The following is a 15,819-nucleotide window of genomic DNA, read 5'->3' as shown; positions in this document are numbered from 1 at the left end:
GTATATTAATGCATGTATGTGGAACCTAGAAAAATGGTACAGATGAACCGGTTTGCAGGGCAGAAGTTGAGACACAGATGTAGAGAACAAACGTATGGACACTAAGGGGGGAAAGCCGCGGGGGGTTGGGGGTGGTGGTGTGCTGAATTGGGTGATTGGGATTGACATGTATACACTGATGTGTATAAAATTGATGACTAATAAGAACCTGCTGTTTAAATAAATAAATAAATAAAATAAAAAGAAAAGATGATGCACACATTGTATACTGTTGTCTAATAGACACACAAGAATCCCCCCCCAAATCTGAATCTATTTTAGAAAATTCCTCCCGCAAAATGATGGCAGGACTAACCGAAAGCAGCTTTAAAAAACCTAGACACTGGGCTTCCCTGGTGGCGCAGTGGTTGCGCGTCCGCCTGCCGATGCAGGGGAACCGGGTTCGCGCCCCGGTCTGGGAGGATCCCACATGCCGCGGAGCGGCTGGGCCCGTGAGCCATGGCCGCTGGGCCTGCGCGTCCGGAGCCTGTGCTCCGCAACGGGAGAGGCCACAACAGAGGGAGGCCCGCATACCACACACACACAAAAAAAAAACCTAGACATTAGCAGATCTGGATTTGCCCAGACTTAGTCTGTGTGACCTCAAGATTTCAGGTTCCTTTAGGTATCTGGGGAGGGCTAGAAAAAGAAGTTTTCTCTAGTCAGCAGAATATGTGCTCACAAAAGGAATTCTTTGTTTCCTGTTCTTTCTTTTTCTCTCTGGTTTATTGAAACTACTCCCGATTTATATGATTATTCTACTGCAAGGAAGCTGCTGCTGTGTCAAGAATAAGAGCATAACTATAGGAAAAAGAGAAGCCCTAGGGTAACAGCAACTTTAATAGAATATTCCACGTGAGCCACTTGGCACATGTCAGGATCACTGTGAATGGTACCACTTGTCATTAACAATAGCATCTATACTTGTTCCTGGTTAATAAAAAGACTAAACAATTTCCCTAAAAAATAAATTGGCATTTTCTAAGAATTTTCTTTTCATTTGCTATTGCCCCATTAACAACAGATAAGTACCATTTTCAGGTAGTAATTTAAAATCGCTTGTTAACTACACTGCCTCAGATACTTAATAAAAGTTTGGCAACTGACTGAACCACAGGGACAAACATAAACAGATCAAGCCCTAGGACATTAAGGGCAGAAAAGAGAAAATGTCAACAGAAACAGAGCTGAAGCAACAAAACTGAGCAAAAAACAGAAGAACTGAATAAAACAATGTAAACTGAATAAATTAAACAAATAACATCATCCATGAGGTGGATAACTTGTTCTATGAGAGAACCTGAATCTCTGATATGTGAAACAGCATTCAAATGTCAAATGAAGACTTACTGGACTATCAGAGAGACACAGTCCAAAAATATTATTTTGCAATGTAGATCTGAAAACCTGTCAGTAAAATTTTCATCCTCATCCTGTCCCATCCTAATAAATGATCTAATTGATAAAGAAATAAGGAACACAGTCCAAATAATTTTAATAGCAATATTTGTAATCTGTTTAAAAATGTGGACTTTGAAGCCAAAAAGACCTGGATTCTCACTACTCATAAACTTTTAGGCTTTGACAGAGACACTTATTTTCTCTAACATTTTCTTCATATATAAAATATTACTTACCTCAAAGGGTTGTGAGGGTTAACTGGGATCATGCATTGGAAGTACTTAACACAGTGCCTGGCACATAGTAAGTACTTAGTAAATATTAACTATTATTACAGCATTGTAACAATTATTTGGGAATACAAATGACAAAATATAGAACTAATTTTGAGTTGAGACCCCAACTAAAGTAGTAGCAATGAAAAGAGCTACTGAACTCCATTTGGGGCTGAGGTCCAGAGAGACTGAGTGGTTTTCTAAACTGGTAGAAACCAAGAATTTTAATTTCTAATTTCGAGTCTTCTGGCATGACTCTGCACTTCTGTGCCTCTGGGACTTGCAACTGTGTTAGACCTGACGTCTAATGACAGGAACAGTTTCTCAATGTCATCTCTGAGCCGTACTTAAGAGGGCAAGGCTGGATCACCAATGCGTAATAAGATCTTTAATGAAATCAGTCCTCCAGGATTAAAGGGTTATTCCCAATTTTCTTACACCAGACTTAAAATGAGAAGGGACTACCACTCAATATCAAAGGAAAAGTTGGTATAATGAATTAATACAGGAAGTACCCAGAGAAATGGTAGTGCCTTGTTGAAAAGACTTCTTAAATTTTTCTATTTTATTACCGAAACTTGACAGTTAAAATACAAAAGCTGAAGCAGATTTCAGTCTATATTAGAAACTTTTCCTCACGGGTATTTCCCATCTTGTTTACAAAAAATAAAGGAAGTTAGGAGCCAAGGCCATATTTTTAAAGATCTCAATCATTAAACATAATTTTTCAAATAAGATACAGTATCAGATCTCCTTTCCTCCACATGAATTTTGGGATAAAGAAAGTAAACTAAGGATAAAACAACCTTTTTCAAGGGTAATAGTAATAAGGGAGAGGGACCAATGAAAAGCTGGCTTTACCCAGAACCAACAGAGTTCTAGGATGAGCATTATAAAGAGCCTGTGTCCTTTCCAGAGAAGTTGCAGTTGATGATACATTTCTGCCAGTAATATAATGACGGGCCCCTACCTACTGTTTGTTCCATCTCTCTCTTAGAGATGCAAAAAATGGATGAAAAGAGCCAAGCAGTGACATAAGAGGAGCCGTGCATCATAATCAAGCACATTCATCCGTCATACTCAGATATGTGAGAGGAGACATGGGGCCAGGAGTGCAGGAATAGGGAACCAATGAATGGAACCTTCTCAATCTTATCCTTTTTGCCCATAAATCCAATAAATAAACATCTTTTAAAAACACCTGCTATTCAAGTATATTTAATGCAGTTAAACCATATGTGTGGGCTGGGAAAACTGTTAATAGACTGTAATCTTGAAATTACCCACATAAGTCATTCTGCATCACTTGTTCTTAATGGGATTCCCAAGATGTCATTAAACATGAGTTTCATAAATGAGACTCAAAGGTGGAGAGTGATAAATCAGATATGCAGTACCCAAAGAAGGAATGGTCTACTTGGGCAACAGCAGAGGGGAATGAAACAAAGAGAATCTCTGAAGTTAAAAGACTACAATCAGTAAATTGGCCTCAAACTATTGAATCTGTATGTTTGTGACAAGTTGACAGGGGACTTTTCCTGTTGCCCTGGAATTGGTGACTAGCCCCCAAACTAAGACCAAACAGCTATTGAGCATCCTGTGTTCTGGAAAGAACTGCCAACAATTAGGTCTTCTTAAGAGGTTCTCACATTAGCTTTGCTACCCAGTGGCCCCCAACCTTTATAAGCAGAAGGCTTATGATTGCTGAGATACCTCAAGAAAAATACATCCTGAGTGTATGACCAATGTCTTCCCAAGACTGTGACCTGCCTGTTGAGGAAACCCCAGCTACGGGGTTCACCAGTTAAGAGGAAGTAGGGCAAGCAAGTGTTACAGAGAGTCAAAGATGTCAAGCAGGAGCCAGAATCTCCATCAAGCAACCAGGCTTTGGGGAACTCCCACAGCAACCTCCCCCAAGAACACACACGTGTGCCCCCTGAGAAAGCCAGGCAAGGGGCTCTTGCATACAGTTTCTAATTTTCCCACCACTACCTACCGTGTCAATCCCCTCAATGTGGCAGGAACCCCAAGTCTGGCTTTCTCATGGGAATTCTTGCCTTCTCCCCCAGAACTCAAATGCTTGTCTCAATGCCAGAAGAGTTAAAACCCAAAAGAAGATGGAAAGAGATCTTGCCTTCTTTTTTAAAGCAGCTCCCTGAAACCTAGGGTCAAACCTAGAAGAGAAGAGAAGGGATTAGAATTTTTAAAAATATTAGTTGAGTTTCCAATAACTGAACATGACTAGAAAATACAGAATTTCACTGAGATAATACTATAGCTAGCATTTCTCCAACGTTGAACGTATTAGGCACCGTGATTTAAACAGAGTAATCCAATGAATCCTCACAACAATCTTTTAAATGACTATTGTAATTGTAAGAGAGCTAAATTTGCCACCCCAAAATGTGTCTCTGGCATGAGGATTATTTTAGGCTGGTTGCTTTTAAAAAAAAAAGTTCAGGAAGAGCATTTACCTCCTCCCCCTTAATAGCATTAAAGGATTTAGATAGGGAACCTATCCCAGGAAGGGAGCCATCACCAGAGCCAACCATAAGGAATCAGAGCATGGTGTCGTAGATGGGGCAGAACTCAGCAAGGCCTGTTTGACCAAGTCCCCTCTGTGTCCCATTGTCTCTGCATCATAGCAAACATGTGTTGACCAAACATTTGTTGTTCCCATCTTCCTATAAATTGTTTTCTTCCCCTTTGAAGTCCCAAACCCCTATCCCTTCTCCTTTCAGGTAACATATAAGCCTCAACTACCTAACTTCTCCTTGGGTCCCATTTTTCTTATGGGCCCCCTGTATATACATAATTAAAATACTGATTTTCTCCTGTTAATCTGTCTCATGTCAATTTAATTCTTAGACCAGCCAGCAGAACACAGAAGCGTAGAGAAAATATTTTCCTTCTCCAGCACTATTATCACTCCCATTTTACAGATGTGGAAACGGATGCATTAAAAGTTAAGTAACTTCCCTGTAGTCACACAACTAGCATATGTTGGAACCAGGCAGTTCAGGTCCTCTCTATTAATCACCACAGTCTTCTACCTCTCCAAATTAATAGGTTACAAAAGGAGACACAAACATGTGCTTGAAGGAGAAGATTGGAAAAAAAAACCATTCCATATTACTATCCTACTGAGTTCAGCTGTTCAATAAACTGGTTACATGTTTATAGGAGAGGCTTAATAAATATTTAATAAAATGTGTTAATTATGAAGGGGCTAGGGACCATCTACTCATACCATTTTCAGATATTCTTGTATTTCTAAATATAAAACATTATCACTCGCCTTATCCTTTGTAGTGTATTAATTGAAAATAATACAAAGTTAAACACAGACACATTGCCTATTTAAAGCTCAGTAATTTTCTCAAAAGATATTTAGTTCATTGACATATATATAAACTACCAAATGTAAAATGGATGGCTAGTGGGAAGCAGCTGCATAGCACAGGGAGATCAGCTTGGTGCTCTGTGACCACCTAGAGGGGTGGGATAGGGAGGGTGGGAGGGAGACGCAAGAGGGAGGAGATATGGGGATATATGTATATGTATAGCTGATTCACTGTTATAAAGCAGAAACTAACACACCATTGTAAAGCAATTATACTCCAATAAAAATATTTTTAAAAAGATAGTTCATCTAATTTTCTAATGAGAACCTTATATTTATTACTAATTGACACCTGAATACTTGGGAAGAAATGGTCCAGTTTCTTTCTAAGAATGGGAAGAAATTTGGTTAAAAGGTACATATTCCCAGCATCTCCTACATACAAAATCAGTTACAATGAGTTCATCTCTAGCTCTTTGATAACAATGGGCTACTTCTCCCAAAAGGTCTCTCAAACCTCTGATTTGCAGAATTTTGTCTGAGCTTAAACGACCCAGTAAAAATATACTCTTCAGAAAGAATACCCTCATCCACCTCACTGATTATTATAGATAATCTACTGCATTTAGCTAAAATGAGGAAAGTTTTAATTGCTTGATCTTTCCTGTAATGTCTACCTGTGAGCCTCTATTTGTGGGTTGTAGTTAGTCTCTTAGTGTAGATGTTTATTTTCTTGCTCATAATCTAAAAATAAATAGATATAAAACCTAAGCCTTCCCTGTGTCATGTTGTTTCCTCTCCTTATTAACTGGGGAGCCTGCACTTCCTTCGGTCTTGCTCTTGTTTCAAATGTGTTATGAAAGGCTGGTTCCCTCTCCTTGCTGACTTGCTCTAATTGGAACTCATTTTGTGTCCCGGCCCCTCTGACCGCCCTGCAGGCTTCTGCTGTTTCCTTCCTCTGTCCTTGCTGATCTGCCCTTGTTCTATTCAGCAGATAATTGCTTTTCGCATTTCAGATCTTAAAAACAGCCCGATGCTCTGGTTTTCTTATATTTCTTTGCATCAGCATGGTTATCTCTATACTTTGCCTTTAATACTGTCATATTTTTTTACTTTTAAAGAAATTCCCAGAACTGCTGCACACCACTTTTCCTCTGAGAGTCGGTGTCCCTGGGTTAGTCTCCTCAAATACGCTAAGCTCAGTTGTGTGTCTGTTTTACCCCTCTCTGAATTGTGATCCTTCCTTAGTTTCCCCTTCCTTAGTGTTCTGCCATTGCCCCCCTACAAGTGACTGAACAACTCACTCAGAACTGTAATTACTCGACTTGCCATGTATTGAATTACTGGTGTGCTTGTAGCCTCTTTCACTGAAAGCCATTGGTGTAACTTCAAACAAATATTATTCCCATTGCGATGAGTCTAAGAAAATACAACTAGAGCTATATAATCCAGAACATTCTCTCCCAGTGGCTGTATTTTCTAAAATCTGGTTTCTTTCTCTCATAAACGTGCTTTTATACGAGTCTCTTTTCTTTATCCCAGTTCAGCTAATCATTTTATTTTATTTACATATTTATAAGCAGCTTTAGGCATACACAGCACTTTCAGAGAAGTAAAGAGAACTGAAATCAAAACATGGTCTTTGACCCAAGAGCTTACAATCTATTTTCGAATTTCTGGTATTTTTCAGAACTGCCCTAAATGAGTCTTTTAGGAGAAAGCTTGACTATACAATAGTAATTGCAATATCTGCAGAACCCAGACAACTCAGAAGTAAATGTATTTTATCCCAGACATAGCTATCAGGGTTGTGAATATGTAAATAGGTTCTGTCCTTTCACACCTGAATGAATGGATTATATCCTGCAGAAAACTGCTTGCTTTTGAGAGATTTAATTAAGACAGGAATGCAAGAGTTTTCTTGGGACAAACAGGATTACAGCATTTCAAAAATTTATGAATATGTTGCACTCATCCAACTTAACATTAGTTGGGTGGATTTTCTTGCTGTACTTCTGGGTGACTTTTGAATACAGCATTGAGCAAAAATCATAATAGTTATGGAAGTCTTTGGTGGAGGGGAATGGTGGTATGCAAACCCAGGAATCTTGGAACAAACAAGCAAGTGGAAAAACAGGATTACATATCCAGTGTTTATTGCGAGAAACTTCACTAAAACTACTCAGAGCTAAAAATATCTTCAAAGATGATTGCCAATAAACATATGCATTAAAATTAAGAGAAATAAGAATTGAAAGCTCCCCGAGGGCAGGGAATATTTTCCATCTCGGTGGGGACTATGTTTTGGTCACTATTAGGCACATGGTAATCCTGCCTACCACGTGGTTCTTGCATAATCTGTGACTTAACAGCCTGCACCACTGCCTGCCCTAGGTGCTCCCCGACCCCCCTGGTATTCCCTAGCAGAAAACTCCTGCTACCCTCAGGTACTGCAATTACATCTTTGACTTCACTGCAAGACTATTAATTCTTGGATGGAGTCTTTGATTCCTGGATCCCCAGGGCTTTACATAGAGCCTGACACAAAATAGGTTTTTCAATAAATGCTGGTTGATTGAATAAATGAATTAAGGGATGGATAGACAGATGGAATTAATTGAACTGAACTAATCATAAATGGTAATTTTATGTTCTAAGCTTAATCACTGTTCACTCTAACTCTCTCAGGAAATCTATTCATGTTCCTCATTTCTTTTCTCCCTAAACACACAGGCATCAATTGAATTATTTTAAAGGGTGCCGCACTGATTAGATATCCTACTTTTGCTCCCAAAATAGAAATTTTGAAAGTCCTTCTGTGTCTGCGTCGCCAAATATTTTACTGCACAGTGTGAGCTACTGCCATGCCACTCAAGATTAAAAATAAATAAACAGGTAACTTTGCTATTTGATTCTATTGTAATTATCCAGATAGCCTTAATGTCTTTTTTTTTCCCTATGAACATTTCTTCTATCAAAAGAAAATCACCTTTCAAAAAAACACTCTGGAATAACTTACAGTATCTCAGAGATTAAAAGGAGACTCATTTAATTCCATTTTGCATCTAGACAATGTTATTTCTGTTTGTATGAATAGTAAGTTTATTAATAACATTTTTTTATGCCCCCATGCCGGGTATTGTGTCAGATGCATGAGCTATACGAGGACAAGAACAAAGTAAGGGTTAGTCTCTAACCTCATGGATCACACAAATCCAGTGATCCTGTATGGCTAGATGATGTTCTTAAGGTTTCCAGGTCAGGGGCACAAATGCATCCATCCCTCTATTCCCCGTTCCTTGCTGTTCACTGGTGTTTGGTGTACTGTTTCACCAGCCCTACACTGTCTGCGTAAGCTACCACCTTCAATCTCCTGTCGTCTGCCAAACACCAAAGTCTTACATAAAAGTGAAAATTAAGCTCTCATTTAACAAATAATTATTGAATAACTGTTAAGGTAAAATGCAGAGTGCTAGAGGCATAAGGCAGTTTTTCATCAGTCTTTTAATGTCTTCCTGTCAAGCTGCAGGATGGAAAGCGGGGGTGGCTGGGAGATTGGGAAATAGGTGCTTGTCAAGAACACAATTGAAGTCAGAAAACAGAATCAACTATTAAAAACAATTAAATCAGAATTTTTTATGTTACTAGGAAAATCATTCATGTTTTACCTTCCCGTAAAAGAAAAATCACAATGAATATAAATTTATGGTAAGACAGAGATAGATGGTAAAAGAAAGACATGTTTTCCTTTTCTTTCCCTTGAGGCATACACATGAATTTAACTGTACAAAGTCAGTGGTGTCAAGAAAGTAGCAAGTGAGTTTTGTTTGCAAAATTTCAATTTGCAAATGGAATCAATTATCGGGACACAGAGGGATTTATTGGCTAATCCTCTAGATAACTGAATCATAGTTTAATTTCAAATATATATATATTTATTTTCTCACCAAGAATAACTCTCTTCTCCTTGAATATAGGGCACATTGTCCTTTTTGGTCATTTAATAAGTAAAATGTACAGATGTGTTCTTGGTGTTTTGAAAAAGGCAATTCACCAAAAGTCTTGAAGAAATAAAGCAGTGACCTGTAGTAAAGTGTCATATTTTAACACAAGACCCAGTTGCCATAATGGGGAAATGTATCTTGCTTTAAACCATAGATTATCATGGGTTCATTCTCATCGAATGACATAAAACGTGATCCACAACTCTCCTTGGCCCTCCTACGGGAAATTCAGCTGAAATGAAATCAGTTACTGACTTCCTCTTATTCAATTTCTAAAATTCAAGAAAAGGTTAGATTTGAGGGGTCTGCTTTAGCTTTAAACACAGTGTATGTGAAATGTGAGGGAAAAAAAAGAGCTTCATTTGAAACTTCCAAACTGGAAGATGAAGGGCCTCACACATTTAGTGACAGTACAGCAGCTTTCACTGTAAGGTTCCTGATTTGAATTCTGGCTAAATCAGCAGTGATCAGAATTGCTACCAAGCAGTGAATCAATAAAAACATCTAAGGAAAATAATCATCTCTCACACTGCTGAATTGTTGGCACAATGTGCAACCTATGTGGCAAGGAGAGAGCCAACATGGGCCTGAGGAATGAATTAATCTTTCAGAGATTTTTTTTTTCTTTCTGTAACACTCAGTGATGGGAGGACAGTAATAGTATCAGAATGCTGCCCATCCATAAGGCTGAGTTAAATCTAATATTTCTATTTGTAGAACTGAATTCAACCACTCAAGTGCAATCATTTATCTAATTCTCATGTTGTAAAACACTGGGAGAGAGGTCATTCTACAGGTCAGTTAAACAAGAAACTTAAGACATGCACCCATCCTAAAGTATGGAAAGTAATCAAGACAATAAAAATATATAACATCTAAAAAGAAACCTCTATTAAAGTTTGGAGTGAGAAAACTTACTTCCAACTGGGGTGCTTAAATACATTCAACAAAGAGAGAAAATCTGGGTTGGGTCTTCAGAAACTTAGAGAAACGCACTGTTTGTGGATGGAAGAAATGGAGGATTAAAGGAGGTATTATAGGCAAGGTTACTACGTGGCTTCTATGGGTTTATGGGGCAGGACAAAAACTGTAAATGTTGAAATTTCCTCATCCCCTAACACTTGTCTTTATCCCTTTATCCCCCCTTCAGCTTCTTCCAACCCCCCCAACCTCTAAGTAAGATTGCCCAACTAGAAGATATTAAGTTAACTTAACAGGAAAAAAAAAAAGAGAGAGAGAGAGAGAGAAAATATGAAGGAAAATGAAGAGTAAAACTCCAGGAACATTAGAAGGAGGGAAACACTTTTCTCAGAAGCTTTGAAAAGGGAGCAGAGCCCTGCGAAGGCAGTGGGTAAGAGGCATTTATTCCCACAACAATCACCTGAGGTTTTACTTTCTTTTACAGAGTACCATGCTGAGACTCCAAGAAGTGAGTAACCTTGTTAAGATCGAAGGGGGTCAGAATACACCACTTTGGCATAGGGATTATTTTGTGCTGAAAGCAATTGAGAAAGAGCAGACTCAAAACAAAGCTCTCCACTCTGCCCTCCCCTTATTTGCCTACACTAGACTTTCATGCCCTTAGTATCCAGAGATGGCACTAAGGGGTATCATAATAAACTTTACAGACAACTCTTCTTTCCCATTAGTTTCCCTGTATATTTACCTTCTCACAGTTTGCCATCCCTAAAAACCTAAACCTCTTTTCCTTGGTCTTATCACTTTTCTAAAAATTTATTGTTCTTTGTTAAAATGATATATAATCCCCAGATTCCAGCCTTTGGGTTGTCACTGTTTCTCTATGAAGGCCTCCACATGCACATTATGTAACAAACCATTTATCCTGCTTGTCTGTCTTTTGACAGTTTAATTTGCAGTTCCCCAGATACTGAACATAAGAGGGTAGAAGAGAAAGTATTTTCCCTCCTGTACAAGGTCATGCAGCTGGTAAGTGCCCAGAATCAAGCACAGGTTGAACTGATTCCAAGCCCATGACCTACTCTACACCAAATGCCTTCCCTTTGCATGGGCAGGAAAGTATGTGGTATGCACTGTGGCTGAAGCATGGGGTAAAGAGAACAGGAGTATGTCCAAGAAGGGTCAATAGCAGAGGGTCAGAATATCTTAGTAGGAATTAAAGAAAGAAGTGTTTCCAGTTGTAAATGAAGTAACTAATCTTCCCCCAGCATCCTTAGAAGGGAAGGAAATTAGATCCTAAAAGTTAGCAACAGGAAATAGCGTGCAAAGTGGTGATTTAAGTCACATGATGGAGAAACCAAAGGAAGATTCGTGGGATTATAATGGCATATAAACCTTCTGAGTTCAAGCTGCAAAGTTGTGAATAAATGGTCCCTGGTTTTCCATCCTAGGCTCATGTTGCTGGTTCTCAGATGCAGACTCTTTCTCCACATGTCCTGGCACCACTCTGCTGTCTGCAGAGGTCCCAAGATGATCAGTCTGGGGCCTGCTTTTCTAGTTATAAAACAGGAGGATAGCACCTACCCAGTGTTGAAGCAGCAAGTACAATAGACACATTAGTGCCTAAATGAAGCCTTTTCTCTCATGTAATCAGAAGAATCAGCGAAGGAGGTGGAGGGGGAAGAAAGCACTGAAAAAGAGACAACTCAAGAGACCCATTACTTCAGCTGTCTGAAGCACTTTGTAAAAGTCATAAATACACCTAGAATATTTTTTCTAATATTTATAGGGTATTTTAAAACATATCTCTTAGGAATCAAGAGAGTAGCCTTTGCAGTAAAGCTATCTCATTTCCATCTCAGCAATTATTGTTTAAGAATGAGAAAGAGAGAAGAAAACATTCAGACATGTTTTAATTGTGTTTATTTCTTCTGTCTTTACCTGTCATCTTCAAGCTCACCTCTTGTGATTTAATGACTTAACTTTGCTTATGTCAAAGGCTTGATCTGATGTACCTTTTATTTAAGCTGAGAATTCAGTGCTTAAAAAGAGACCTAAGCAAAACATTTTACAGACTATTCCTGAGAGAGCTCAGAATTAAACTGTTAAATGTTCTACTATAATGAAATTTTGTGTAATCAGCAGAGAAGTAACTGTTGGCCATTTATCAGTTTTTCTAGTTGCATTTTTTTTTATGCATGGGAAGCATAATTAGAAGCCTCCACAGGTGGAAAGTCTTATATAATAACAGTACATTTTATCAGAACGGTGCTCTTTAATTTGCAAATTTTAGAGCATTTTACAGTGATGATCTATTAGCAGTAATATCTAGCACATCTTTAAATATTTAACATAGAACTGTGTGTAGAAGAGTGTACCCATGATCTCAACTATTGGTAAATATGTGCAAATAGGTCAACATTTAGATCTTATATGTTAGATGGTATCCAAGGATGGAAAAATGTACACTGGATAAAGTGACTAGAATTTACATTTTCAGAGTGCTTGTTTTACAAAGACATTTACATGTCGTCCATCCTTTAATTCTCATTACAGCTCTCTCTCTATTTTAGAGATAAGGCAGCTCAGACCAGGAAGACAAGAGCTTTACCTGAGGTCCTCTATCTGGTGACTGTCACCCACACCCTTCTGAGTCCAGTGTCCATCCTCTTTATGCCATGGCTACCTGTTGGGCTTCCCCATGGAACTGCTGGGTGATGGAGCCAGTCACTTCAGCTTTCTGAATCAGTTTCCTCCTCTGTGAAATGAGGCAGTGGTTCCAGATAACTAATTCACCTTCTCCCATAGCTGTAAAAACTCTACAAAGTTGTCTAAATTCTACTCTAATCAGGAGGAAAAGAGCCTAAGTTGCAACGTAAGCAAAATGTGTGCTCTGTGGGAAAAAAGAATTATGACTTTTATAAACAGCCATGTCGCTTTATAGAATGTTGAGGTCCCTGAAGACAGCTGGCTGAGGCTTTTTCTTCTCCTCTACCTTCTCCCCTTAGCTTTTTATTCATCAGACAGAGAAAAAAACTTGCCTCCGTCTGGCAGTGTTTGGGGGTGTCCTATTTGTACATTGGTGTAGTAGTATTTAAACCAAGTCGTGAACTACTTACGTCATGTGAAAACAATTTAGGAAGATATATCAGCTTTCAAAAATGAAACAGAACACAATAAAAAATATCAGAGTATATCTTATTAAGAAAAATTAGCCAAATTTGGAAGAAATGAGTAAAACATTTGAGCACTGTGCTTTTCAACATCATATGAGGGTATTATTTAAGAGGTCTGGCCAAGAATTAGAGGAATAAACTTTGTTTGACTCTACTACTGATGAAGGGTCCCAGATCCAGTGAAAGTACACATTAACTTGTAGATGTTTGTATAATAGCTACATAAATGATTTCTGTCCAGTAGAAAAGATAACCCTAAAAGTTATGATTGATTGTAAGCGCATTAGCCAGTTTTGTATCTAACAGCCATCTTAACGTCTTTTATTAAATTGCTTATAAATACTCAGCTCCTCAAATAATCGTTTAGCCAATCCCAACATCGTATTGGTTCCCTCATTAATTAATAAGCTGAACGAAATCTTTTACATGTGTTCATTTTATTTTGGTATGAATATCATATCTTTAAAAATATAATACTTTGACAATCCTATCGTCAAATAAGGATAAATATTGTTTTATAAAACTTTAGTTTCAATTGTAGTATATAGATGAATATAAGCAGTCACACTGTAAATTGTATTTCTTATTGTGAATCTTGGTCAAACGAGTTTGAAAGCCTCTGAATTAGAATTTTATTCCATGACCTCTTGAAATCACCTCTATTTCTCCAATTCAAATGATCCTGCTTTGTTTCTCCTTATTTTTAAATTTAAGCTTCAAACAACCAATATTTTTTCATGTTTCTCTAAGAATTACCTGCAAGAAGTCCAAATCCTGGGAGTAATTTTTAAAGTCACTAAAGTGTCAGACGACTGATAGCAAAATCTCTTCCTGGGGTGGACAGTGCCCTGCGGTGTGAATAGGTGGTGAGGCCTGCAGCAGTAGCCGACTGTCAATTGCTCAAAGCAAGCACTGCTTCTTGGCCAGCTGATGTGCAGGGAGAGACTTGGAAAATGTCAGAAAAAGGGTAAAAGTACGGAGATTACAAACCCAAAGTAAATAAAGTGGTGGCATGAGTCATTTATTGACTTAGCACAAAATATCATGTGGCATTTTACAATAACAGTAAGATTACTACATGGGAATTCAATTCATAAATAACTAGAATCCCAGTCATAAAAACAGGATATCAGGGCACAACAGGGCTGTATTAAAGCCACAGCAAGAGGCCTGGCTCAGAATTTTCTCATTCAGACTTGGGTTCCATCTGCCTGTTGGCATCATGTTAACTTTGGCTTCTACAGAAAGATTTCCTTGTGGCTTTTCCACTGGGAACCCAGTTTCTCTTCTTTGATTCTCAACCAAACAAGGGGGATGTAAAAGTTTGGTGAAATTTTGATTGAAAACTCTGTAACTTTTTCAGTTATAATTCTCTTTTAGAATCTACAATGATAGAAATTACATTGTTCTCCTACGGGAGAAAAAAAATACTGCAGTGAATTGCAACTGGTAATACGGTGGATGCTTTAGAATTTGCTCTGATATGTCATAAAATATCATTGTTTTGTGTACAGTCATCTAACATTTCAGTTGAAATTTGTCATTGCTGCTGTGGTTCAAGAAAAAGTCCCTATTCACATTTTTTTTCGTGCAGTAGCGCAGAATGCCTATACTTGCAACCGGACAGATTCTAAACCTGAAATTTGGGCAGTGGGTAAACTGGACAGATAGTGTTTGTAAAATTCTTCAGCACCATGATTCATTCATGTTATCAGAAAGCAGTAAATAGCCACAATTATTGAGAAAGCAAGCTTGATATATTACATAAAATACCTCTCTGATAACAGGAACTATGTATTACTTTCAGTGTAATATAGCAGAGATGATATTTAAGTACATCTGTACTCTAGGTTTTTTTTGTTTTTTTTTTTACCAATAACTGTCATATGACCTTTCATGATCAAGTCAACCTTCTCATTTCAATCTCCTCAATTCACAAATGAAACAAATAGTTCAATTTCCATACTGAGACAAACAATAATAAAAAATAAGTGAAATAATATAACTGAATGTGTTTACAGGTTATAATTGCTGGAAAATATGAAACATTTTAACACGTATCTCAAGAAATATTTTATGTGCATATTCAATGTTTCAATAAATGTGTTTATGACTTATAATGAATGTTAAACTTCAAGACTGTAAGGGATGTCCATCAAAAAATTATTAGCTTGACAGTACAAAGTTTAAGCAAAATTCCTGATTTCTCAGGATTCATTAAAAATTGAACAGCTATTTAGGAGTTACAAGTCAAGGGCAGATTTAATAAAATATACATCTAATCAAGTCAAAAATCCTACATGTGATTCCCCAAAGTCAAACATTCTTAAAGGGAGAAAACAAATAAACCTAGTGACAAAATGGAGTCTCTCCTGAAAACTGGGAGTTTTTGCCGTTTTCACAGGTCAGAAAAACGTGAGATTACATGAGATGGCTGAAGAACATTTGAGTGTACAGAATTTAACATAATATCTTTCATTATATATAAAAAAACCCTGAGAAATTACACATTATATCCAATTTATTACCTAATGGCTTGGAGAAGAGACAGGGACAGTTAGCACTCTGACAAGTCACTCCTTAACTATGGAAACAACCAATATAATGGGATTAATGCTCTCAGGTGGCAAGCAATGGCTTGGAACTTTATAACCCACAGAAAC

The sequence above is a fragment of the Physeter macrocephalus genome, chromosome 1, assembly GCF_002837175.3.
Source record: "Physeter macrocephalus isolate SW-GA chromosome 1, ASM283717v5, whole genome shotgun sequence".
Classification (NCBI taxonomy): domain Eukaryota; kingdom Metazoa; phylum Chordata; class Mammalia; order Artiodactyla; family Physeteridae; genus Physeter; species Physeter macrocephalus.
This window is presented reverse-complemented; position numbering follows the sequence as displayed.